Source organism: Pteropus alecto, unplaced genomic scaffold (genome assembly GCF_000325575.1).
Source record: "Pteropus alecto unplaced genomic scaffold, ASM32557v1 scaffold79, whole genome shotgun sequence".
NCBI classification, from domain to species: domain Eukaryota; kingdom Metazoa; phylum Chordata; class Mammalia; order Chiroptera; family Pteropodidae; genus Pteropus; species Pteropus alecto.
The window spans coordinates 3,777,339-3,788,436 of record NW_006494612.1 but is presented as its reverse complement, the minus strand read 5'-3'; the positions used below and the strand labels follow the sequence as shown (position 1 = coordinate 3,788,436).

General features: G+C 39.6%; 1 long non-coding RNA gene across 1 annotated transcript; it reads left to right on the top strand.

The window, feature by feature from the left end:
* The first annotated feature begins 3,054 nt into the window (after positions 1–3,054).
* LOC112474305 lies at positions 3,055–9,491 on the top strand. Its single transcript, XR_003044337.1, has 3 exons — positions 3,055–3,230; positions 7,851–7,993; positions 8,098–9,491. It is a non-coding gene; the product is annotated as an uncharacterized LOC112474305 (long non-coding RNA).
* The last annotated feature ends 1,607 nt before the right edge of the window (positions 9,492–11,098 follow it).

Sequence of the window (11,098 nt, the reverse complement as noted above, 5' to 3'; positions counted from 1 at the left end):
GCGCCTGCTCTCCCGGAGCTGTGCTCGGTGCCTCTGCGCTCAAGCGCCCCCTCTTTGGCCCTTTGGGTCCATGCCTAGGGCCAGACGTGGATTGCGTTTGCCCCTCTTTCGGCTGAGGCATTGGCACGAACAGTTTGATGGGGCTTCCGTGAAACACGCTGCTCTGAACGCTCATACACGCTGCGGGAGGACACACAGACGTTCCCGGCTTCGCTTTCTCGCGCCGCGACACTTCGTAATTACCTGACAATGCGATATGGGGGTGTCCATTGTTCCCCTGCTTGTTATTGTGGAGTGTTTCTTATGACAGTGGTGGAACTTAAAATTACATATTTTTTAACTTACAAAAATAGAATGAATTCTGTGTGGGGATATGAGTTAGTTTTCCATTAAAATCTCAGCTTGGCCTGTCAAACGAAGCTCATTCTGGATATTACATTGCCTAATTTGCATTTTAGCGTTGTTTTGTTTCTTAAACGTCAAATTAGAGATATTTGGGAGCCTATTCCGGAGGGTTGATAACTCTACCTTGGATATTTTGCATTTTAGCATTATTTCGTTTTATAAACGCCAAATTACAAATACTTGGGAACGTACCCAAGAGAGCTGAGCAATTTCTCTCGCCTCTTCTATTCCTTATCTGGAGGAAGCGAGGGGAAGCTGCACTTCGCTCCTCGAGGCTCGGTGGATCCCAGGAGAGCCAGGAGGAAGCCAGAGTGAGCCACTGAACCAGGCTCCGCTCCTGCAGGGGGTCGGCGCGAAACTCTTGCCTCGAGAAATGTCAGAAAACCTGGGGCAGTTATCTGGGACGCCGAAAAGTCAAGAGAGGAGGATTGATGAGGCTTTAGGGAGCGCTCTGCGTACAGGCATTTACTATTCGAGATTTTTCTAGTAGCTTCTGGGAGGATACCCAGGTGTACACAGGTTTTGAGCCCCAGCCTTCTGGCCAGGTCTCGAAGCCAGCTGTTGCCCACAGCAGACCTAAGATGACCCACGCAGCAACGATGCCGGAAGGAGCACAAACCTGCTTGCGCTAACACTCCCCGGTTCCTGGGCATTACTGAGTGTGTGAGAGTGGGTGTATTTCTCAGTGAGAAATACCATCCTAATGCTCTTGCCAGGAGAGAGAGAAGAGGGAGTTTGGGGGAGTTTTCAGTTTGAATATCATCTAAAACATCTGATAAATAATATGTGGGTGGGAATTTGTTTTCTGTGTTTTGTCCTCTTGGTCTTTAATGAGAAGTAGTGAGAAAACTTTTTTTTGACTTTTGAATATTCTAGAACTGTAACATATGTTGTAAAGTGCACACAAAGAGAAGCTTTTTGTCTTTGGGGAAACATATTTAAGTCCCCTCTGTTTCCTTTGGTGCCAGAACCATTACAATTGATTCACTGTTGTTCAGCTGATATCAAATAACAAGTTATATACCCCAAGTCCTAAGATACAGTTTCACAAGAATAAAATAAACAGAAAAGGTGAACTGTAGCCCAGAATTATATTTGGAGGCAGCTATACTTCCTTTAAAGAAAAGTATTTACTCTACGATGGTTCAGGCATTTAATAAAAATAATGATATTAATCAGCCACCTATTTCTTCACAGGCACATGTCCTCCAGAAAACTAAGTTGAGAACGTTGTATTAGAATCCACAATGCATACTTTCAGCGATAGAATGAAAGCTCATAGAGTATGTGTGAGGAAACTTAGTCTAGAATTAACTTCAGAACTAATGGTTGTTACACCTTGTTAATGACAAAGGTGTAAGTTTCTTTACGTATACTGTAGATGAAGACAATTATAATGAGAGTTGTTGCTTTATGAATTTGGACATACCATGAGGCCAATAATGTTCCCTGGATAACTTCATACAGTCTATAAGAGTATAACCCTATGTAGATAGGAACAATCTCATACATTTCTCAGAAGAGCCACTCTTTTGCTACTATGACTTACCCTTATGCTCCCCAACCAGCAGTGCGCAAGCAAGTGCACATGCACGCGTGTGCACGCACACGCACACACACACACACACAGACACACACACACACAGCTCTGGACATAGAAAAAGTCTTCAATTTTCCCTTTACTATCCTACCACTCACCAAGATAGGTACAGGACTGACCTTTCATACATTCCTCAGGTATATTTTTATGACTTCATTTACTATTTAAGGTTACTCTTGAAATTCATTCTAGCCTGATTTACCTGGAAAATACATCGGAGAGGGGATGGGAAGTTTCCACGGTGATCTGCCTTTGGCCTTCAACCTCTAAATCTGTTTCTTTGTTACCTCCAAGAACATTTAACTCAGAGGCCCTGTCCTCATGCCTTGTAAGGAATTAATAAGTATTTGTTGATTGATTAATATAACATAGTAACAAACCTACAGAGACTTTCCTATATATTGTTTGAAATCAATGCTCATCTTGAACAAGCTTTGAAGTCTAATCAAATATAGGGCTAAAATATGCAGAATAATTACTATGCTGAAAACATAAGAATTATCTCATTTAATATTCACAAAATTCTATGAGGCAGCTTCTACTGTTATCCCCATTTCACAGATGAGGCAACTAAGACTTACACAAGCTAAGTTATTAAGTCACAAGCTGGTATAAGTATTAGGATTTGAACATATAACTTCTGTCACTCTAGATTTGGGGTTATGGACACTTTGCTAATGTGCTTTAATGAATTTTTTTAACAATTTGTATTTTATCTAATTTAAACCCACGTTTTTCACTTTTTGACATCTCTGAGACTGTGATGTATCTCATAATGAGTTCTTACAATTACGACAGCTTTTTTCCCCTCAGTGATATATAAAATAATAGCACATTTTCCAGTCAGTGGTATATTTGGTTATGTTGGGTTTCGCTGCAATAGCAAATCATCAGAAAATCTCTGGGACTCAGAACAACAAAGGTTTATAGTCCTTGCTCACACAAAGTCTGCTGAAGTTATGTGTGATTCTCCAGAGCAACTATCCTCCATGCGATGGCTTGGCATTGCATCTCCATACCAGCATTTGCTTCCACAGTTGCTACTACAGGGAAGATGGAACCCTGGAGGATCTCGCAACTAAATGCTCCAGCCTGGCTGAAATATATGTCACTTCTGCATCCAATCGATTGACTAGAATTAGTCATATGGCTCTGCCCAACCGCTAGGGAAGCTGGGAAGTTTACTCCTCCCATGTTTCCCAAAGGAGAAGAGAACTGAATATGGGTAAGCAGTTAACATTTGTACCACAAAGCCATCTTGATTCAATGAAATATGGTCATCAGGATCACTTATTGTAAAAATCAGGGATCTATTTTATTTAAAACCAGTGAGCAGCAATTGGCCTGGGATTTGTTGTATTCCACCTGAAACATACTTTCAAAGTTCATGCTCGTGTCTAATTTCAAAACACGAAATTCAGAATCAGTTTCAAAAAGAACATTATGAAACAGTATAACTATACTGCTGTAGTTTTAACCAGGTCTTTGGAAGCGCCTGAAATCGTACGCACAAAAAATTTATATACCAACAGCATTTTTTCTAGGGAATGGGTTCATATCTATCATCAGATTCTCAATTGGGATTCATAATTTATTCATTTATTTATTCAACAAACATGTATTGAGGTCACATTATATTCCAGGCACTGTTCTGGGTACGTGAGATCCAACAGCGAACATAACAGACAAGTTCCCAAATATCACAAAGTTTATAGTCTGCAGAGGGGACAATAAATAAGCAAACTAGTTACAAGGAAGGTCATTCTAGGTACAAAGAGGTGACATGAAAGAACAATATGGTAGAAACTGGCAAAGGGTGGGTATAAGGATTAGGGGTCTACTAAAATGATAATGAAAGACCTTTATGTGGAGAAATTTTACCTGAAACAGGAAAGATGAGAAGGAACTGCCTATGCAGAGATCTTAGAACTCTGGAGAAAAGTATTCTGGTAAAGGAACTGAAGAATGGATGCGCTCAGTATGTTTGAGAAATTGAAAGGTAGCTGGAGTATAAAGAATAAGGAGGGGAGTGGTAGGAGAAATAGTGAAGGAGGAATGCAAAGGCCAGATTATATGGGGCCTGTGGGCCATGGTAAGGGATCAGAATTTTAAGAGAAATGTGGACAAATGTACAGTGTAAAGAAACCTTCCTTTGCATGAGAAAGCCTAAGTTTCTTTCTGGCTTCACTATTTGTATGTGTGGATCATCTGGTCATCATTAGCTCTGCTATTAAACACTGAGTTAACCCAGCTAGGCACATCCCTGAGTGATTATTCCATTCTTTCTTTGCCCCCTTTGCCATGGTGTCAAGGTGAAGACCACAACCTTCCCAGAAGAATAGAGGCCTTCCTTCAGCTATAAGGATATAAGAAGCTCCCCAATTAGTCATGTCAAACAGACTCAAGTTTTTTTGCAAAAGAATAAGGGGCTTCATCTTTTCATGAGGTCTTACACAAGTCATTTTACTTTAGTCTTCATTTATGAAAAGAGAATAGTAAGTTACATTTCGGAGTGTTGTGTTAAGACCATATAATGTCCATTAAGGTGAACTAAATATAAAACTACAAATGTCTATATGCAAATGTGTATTATCTGGTCTTCTGAGGATCATTATTGCTTTACAATAGCCTGACTTTATATTGCCGACCTTAAAAATAAAAGTTACTTTATCAGCAAACATGGGTTTATTCAGGAATAGCAGAGAATTGCAATTCAGGACATGCAAGCTATGGTGAAACCATAGGCAAGTACACAGAACAAAGGAGAAGAACTTCCTTTTATAGAGGAAAGGAGAAAGTGGGAGGAGCTGCTTATCAACAAAGAGTCCATTGGAGAAATCTGAGAATTGGAAGTGTAGTGGCTTTTCATTGGCTGGGTTGTGACAGTCTCTTATTGACTGTCGGGGAAGGAGAAAACTTTCCTCCTACCACGGTAGTAGAGTAGAAAACATCTTGTTGCAGATGCAAGGCACACCTCTTCCTATTTGGGAAAACGGACGATGAGTGGTAGGGCATGAGAGGTCCCCCTACAGGCCCTCCCATCTCCAGTCTTGGTCGAGGTCTCCTTTACTGAGTTTCACAATAATACAGATGTGTGTCAACTTGAGGAAAGCTGATACATGAGGAATAACAACCTACATAATAAAAATGCTCTTCATTTTCAAAATAATGTACACCAGGATTCCTTTTAATAGTGATTTGCTAGAATGTGATATAATTTATAAAAATGAGATTGTCATATACACATTCAAAAACATTTCAGCTGTAGCCATTGAAGCAAGCATACTGATACCTGTAAATTTAAGGAAAGGTCAATTTGAGTTCTAATTTTTAATTCTTATCCATTGAAGCACCGATCAAACCTCAGTATTTATTTATCTCAAGCACCTCTATGCTCAAAAACTAAAAGTTAAGCTCAACTATCAATGTGTATGTTGAAATATAACAGTTTTAGGTGTAGAAATCCTGTGGAAATAAATGAAGACCACCCAAATAAGAACAAACAAAGGCTTTTTTAGAGAGAGGAAGTCAGCCACCATCACTTGCATTTGGCAAAGACTCAAAGGCGAGCATGAGAGTAGAAAAGCTTTATAGTGAAAAAAAATGAAAAGGCTTCAGGTGTACTCTAATGGGAGGTTGTTGGCATGGAGAAGCTGAAGGAAGGCCAACCAGAACATGGGCTGACTAGAAGCAGGGCATCATGTGTGATCAGTTTGGGGAGCATATTTGGCTTTCTCTAGTTGGTCCTGAGTTGGAAGGTGGTGGTGGTGAGGAACTGAAAAGCTGGCAGTCATTGACCAGTCCTAACCATTCTGGAAGATTGTGGTATAGAAGGTGGTTTGACTTCTCTGGTTTGTTGCTGCAGAAGTAATGGGTCAGAGTTCTGTTGTCTTATATGATCTGGCCATTGTCTATTTGTACAGTTTGTCTCTCAATGAGAAATTAATTTAGGTCGGACAACTGAGAAGAAACTAAATTGAGATGTAAGGCAGCTTCTATTTGTGGTCAGGTAATATTTTGATGTATTAAGAAGTGTTTTGTTTCGTTATGCTTGCTAATTCCTTTCTATCTCATGCACTCATTCATTCAAACTAGACTTTAGAATCCATTGCTGCAGGGTAAGAATATTATAAAAGAAATTCACAGAAAAATATGAATCATCCATGACTTTTGAGATTTAAAGTGAACTTGTGAAATTCAAGGCAGGAAAAGTAGTTTGAGAGAAAGCTCTTTTTGAGTTTCAAAAGTCTAGATTTTGAGTATCAAGACCTGATGACCTGAAAGATTTAGATTATAAAGTTTATGTTGTAAAAGGCAGATTAGGGAAAAAATGGTAAGCCAAAGGATGTTTTCCCAATCCAGAAAAAGATCATAATTCTGTGTGGTTGGGAGAAAGAAGGAGCAAAGGAGCTTAGACGATGGAGAAGCTTCACTGTAGATTCCTAACCAGAACAACTGGAACATTTTCTATGTTTGAGGGAATCTGAAGGCAGTGGGCAGAGAGCAGAGGTGACTCCTGCTTCCCTTCTAAGATGGAGCCTGGAACAGCCCTGAGCCTTATAGGACAAAATAGCCCAGCACTGCGCATGCAAGCACAGCGGTATGAAGTGGGGGCAGGTACAGCGGTATGAAGGAGCCTGGGCGGACGGTCCTGAGGTGTCCATAAATACTCTCCACTCACCATAATGTGTGTGTGCTTCACGTGTGGCTAAGAGTGGAGCAAGCATGGCTCTGAGACTGCAAAATTGGAGTAGTCCCACACCCAAAACGTTTGATTAGCAACTTCACAAAGACTTCCATCTCAAAGGATCCTAGCTGGAGAGGCGACTCTGGCTGAGGAGTAAATGCCACCTACCCACCCACCCGCCCACCTGCCATGTAGATGCCAGCTGAGTGAGAATAGTGTAGGGAGTGGGCATAAGAGAGGACCAGATCAACTGAGATGTGGTTTCATTTCCACTGCCCGGTATAGTAGTCTTGTAAAACAGATTGAGTTCAGTTATAAAGAATAAAGAACATTGTAGCAAATACCTGAGATTTTTACACAGATACTTATAGCTCACACATATATTTACCCTATACCTCAAATTTGCTTTTAAGCAATTAAAAAATGGAGTTTTCTAACTTCTAAAGTAAATTTGAGGCATTATGTGCCTAATTATCTAATATTTAAATAGTAGTTCTCAAAGGAAACTAGTTTGGGGTAGTTATGGCCTTACTATCTTAATAAGACCAACTTAAACACAGAACGTTTTCAGCAATTAGTCAAAATTTTGGTAAATATAAAATTTACCTTACCATCTGAGTTATCTTGAATTGTCATTGCCTTCCTTGATGATATCTATTGATGAAATCGGAACTCTTTCTTTGATTTATATATATACTAATATAGACTTACAATAATATATTTCCTTCAGATAAATAATCAAGTGCCATTAAAATTATTAGAACTCCAAGAATTCTATGTTGAGCAATATCATCGACTATTATGTATTGAATGCCTGCTATAAGCCAAGTGTTTTACACATTATGCCTTTTATTTCTCACAACTTAGGAGGGTGAGGCTAAGCGCAGGGTCACACTAGGAAGTGGCCAATTCAGGATAAAAATCCTCACTCCGCCAACTTCCAGACAGGTGAGGTATGCCTTCATCTACATGTGGCTGTTATGGATATTAAAATAGCCATAACAAAATGCTCAACATTTCAAATGTAACATACTACATTTTAATATTCTCAAAGCAAATATGGTATTCAGTAAATGCTCACAGAGAATTGATATCTATGTTTTGACCCACCTCCTTTGAGAAACATTACTTGTAGTAAGAATCATTTTTCTTTCACAGAAAATTTGTCTCCAATGTGCTGTTGGGCCATACGTTGTCTCTTTATTACATCCCAGAGGGAGAAAGTTAAGTGGAAAAGATTCTGCAGTTTAACTATGAGAGGACATTATACATTTCAGTAGAAGAAAAAAATTCATCAAAAGGTAAGTAGATAAATTAAGAATTCTATAATAAGTCTTGGGATATAGGCTGTGTATTTCTTTGCTTGTTTTTTAATTTCATTCAAGCTACTAAATTTGTATACCAGATGCTGAAGAAAGACTCTTGCGACGACTCAGTTTTACCCTTTCCATCTGAAGTCAGTCGGTCTTTGGTGCAGCTTATCTCCTTTTGAGGGCCTGGAATTGAGGGAGAGCTGGCAAGGACAGAAGGAAGAGAAAAGATCCAGGTACAGTGACTGGAAGCTGCACCACCCAAGAAAGTCTCAGGATACACAACAGGGGAAGGCACTGAAGTCCTAAGCTGGAAAACAAAGCAAAACAAAACAAAGGCCCAGCATGGGAAAAGATGAAATGCAATACTGAACACAGAGTACATACTGAGGCATCTTTTTATATGGTGAATGGTAGAGTTTTGTGGCCTGAATTCATAGACAATAACATAGAATTTAATAATACAAAAGCTACTATTTATTGAATGCTTCTTGGACCAGGGACCATGCTAAGTACTTTACAGAGATTGTTTTACTCAGTCCTCATACAACCATTGGTTTTGGTCTCATTTCACAGATGAGGAAATGGAGGGTTGAAAAGATTAAGCATTCACCCAGTAAGTAGGCCAGCAGTCTGACTCCAGAGTCTAGAACACTCTCTGCCACCTTATAGTGCCAATGTATTGGTGAGGGTTCTTATTCGCAAGCAACAAAAACGAACTCTAAAGGAGAAAAATGCTGGAGGAAAGAGGCCTCATAGATCCGAAGAGACTGAGAGAACAGCCTTGGAAAACAGGCAGGGATCCAAGGCTTCAAGGGGCCAGACCACAGGAAGACTATGCAAGATGCCGCCATCTCTGCTTCTGCTGCGCCACCGCTGGACATCATGCTGACCTCATCAGCTGCCCCAGATGCTCTTCCTTCATCTCTGGGTGCACAGGCCTGGGTGGGAGGGTTCACTGCCAGGTGTTGGGGACCCTACTCCACATTCCAGGATGTGGGGAGAGTGAGAGTCAAACTGTTTGGAAAACATGCTCCTACATCCCAAGATCACACTCAGTGATGTAAGGACAGATGGATTTGGACAGGCAAAAGAATGTACAATGCCCTCCCAGATTACCTACTGTAGCCACTTTGTAGCAAATCATTCCATTAGGAAAGTAAATGTAGGTCTGTTAAAATAATTTTGAAAGGTCAGGCAAGGTGGATTTGTGCAAATATTAAATAATGCAGATCAAAACCTGATTGGCCTAGAAATTCATCCTAATAGTGTTATTTGCAATCTCTAAATGCAAACTTTGAAAAGACAAATTTGGTGACCCATATGCTAAACATTAATTAATTAGAATGTTTAGGGAATGGAATGTTCTTATTAACTTAAATTTCTAACTAAATGTGATTAAGGCTTTTAAAAAATCCATAAACCTTTATATTTCAGATCTTGTCACTAGAATTCTTAATAAAATATTTGGCTTGTGAAGGCTTTGAAAAGCCTCAGAATTATTAATGCCAGAATTATTAATGTAGTTGTGAAGTATAATGGGTATAGACTGCTGAATGTGTGCAGATTCCTAGGGTATGTGTTCCATGTACATTTCATTAACTGACTTCTGACATAATTTTGCCTTTTATTTTCTCCATTACATAAAAATTGGGTAATGAGGAGGAAATAAACTCTTTCCATGCGGATGTTGTATTTGCAGCCCACTAAAGCGAAGCACACTGCTAGGCACTGTAAACATGAGCATAAATAATAAAGGCATTTTAAAAGTGAGGCAGGAATTGAGATAATGGAATGACTAAATCTGAATGAGGGATAGAGGCAGCATCCATCTGAGCTGGGCTTAAGGATGATGAGGAGGATATTGTCAGATGAGGGTGGGAGAAGAAGGAGCACCGTAGACAGAAAGAACAATCTGAAGCAAGGGGCCAAGATGTGAAAGTACAAATAGAGTTAAGAGAAGAGAGAATGAGTTGATGGGCCTAGGGTGAGTGTGTTAAAGGGGGCTATGAGGTTATTCCAAAGGTAGGATAAGACTCATTGCCAGTGGTCTCAAACACCATCCTAAAGGAGCGTGGGCTTTTTCTGGGAGTTCTAGGAAGCCACTGAGTCTTTTTTAAGATGGAGGCAGTAAGATCATCAATGTGGAAAAGGAAGACCACTTTGATAACAGGTGAAAGGCAGAAGAGACCAGAGGTAGGAAGTTAGATAAGAGATGTTTGCAATAGTCTAAGCGGTAATAAATGATGACTTAGATTAGTGCAGTAGCGATTGGGAGAAATTCTTTCTCTCTAAGATTTACCTTAGTGACAGGATACATAGGAATTGATATCTGATTAAACGTGATGGAGGTAGGGGGTTATGTGAAAAAATGAATGTTTGGATAATAGGGCCCATTGCCTAGTAAACATCTCCTTTTACAAAAACAAGAACAATAATCATTGCATTTCTAATTAGTTCATTGAATAATTGGAGCAGTAGATTCCAGTTTTGATAGATTATCTCTCCATCCTAGACCTAGTAAAGTAGATTGTCTGGAAGTGAAGACCAGTAATCTATATTTTTAAAGCTCACCAAATACTCTGATGATCTGTCAATTTGAGAAAGCACTGCAGCTGAAAATGTGAAAAGGAAGTGATACCCAGTAACATTAGATTCAGCAATATTTATCTTCTCAAGTCTTGTCAAATCCTTCTCTCCCTCTGAAACATATCCTGAATCTCACTACTTCTAATTCCACTGCACCCAACCTAATCTTAGGCCCATTTATTGATTGCCAAAACTAAGTAATTGCCACCTACCTGAGCTCCATGCTTCTACTCTCACCCCTGTGCAATCCATTCTCTACAAAGTGACCAAATCAATTCTTTAAAAATGTAAAACAGACTTTGCACACTCTTGCTTAAAGTGTTCCAGTGAATTCCTGTCATACTGTGGTGGTTTAAAGCCTGATTCCCCTTCCCTTGATTATGAGCTATACTTAGTGATTCACTTCTAAGAAATAGAATGTGACCAAACTGATGGTGTGTGATGTCCAAGATTAGAACATAAAAGACATTGTGGTTTCCTTCGTGCTCTTTTTTCTTGGATCACTTG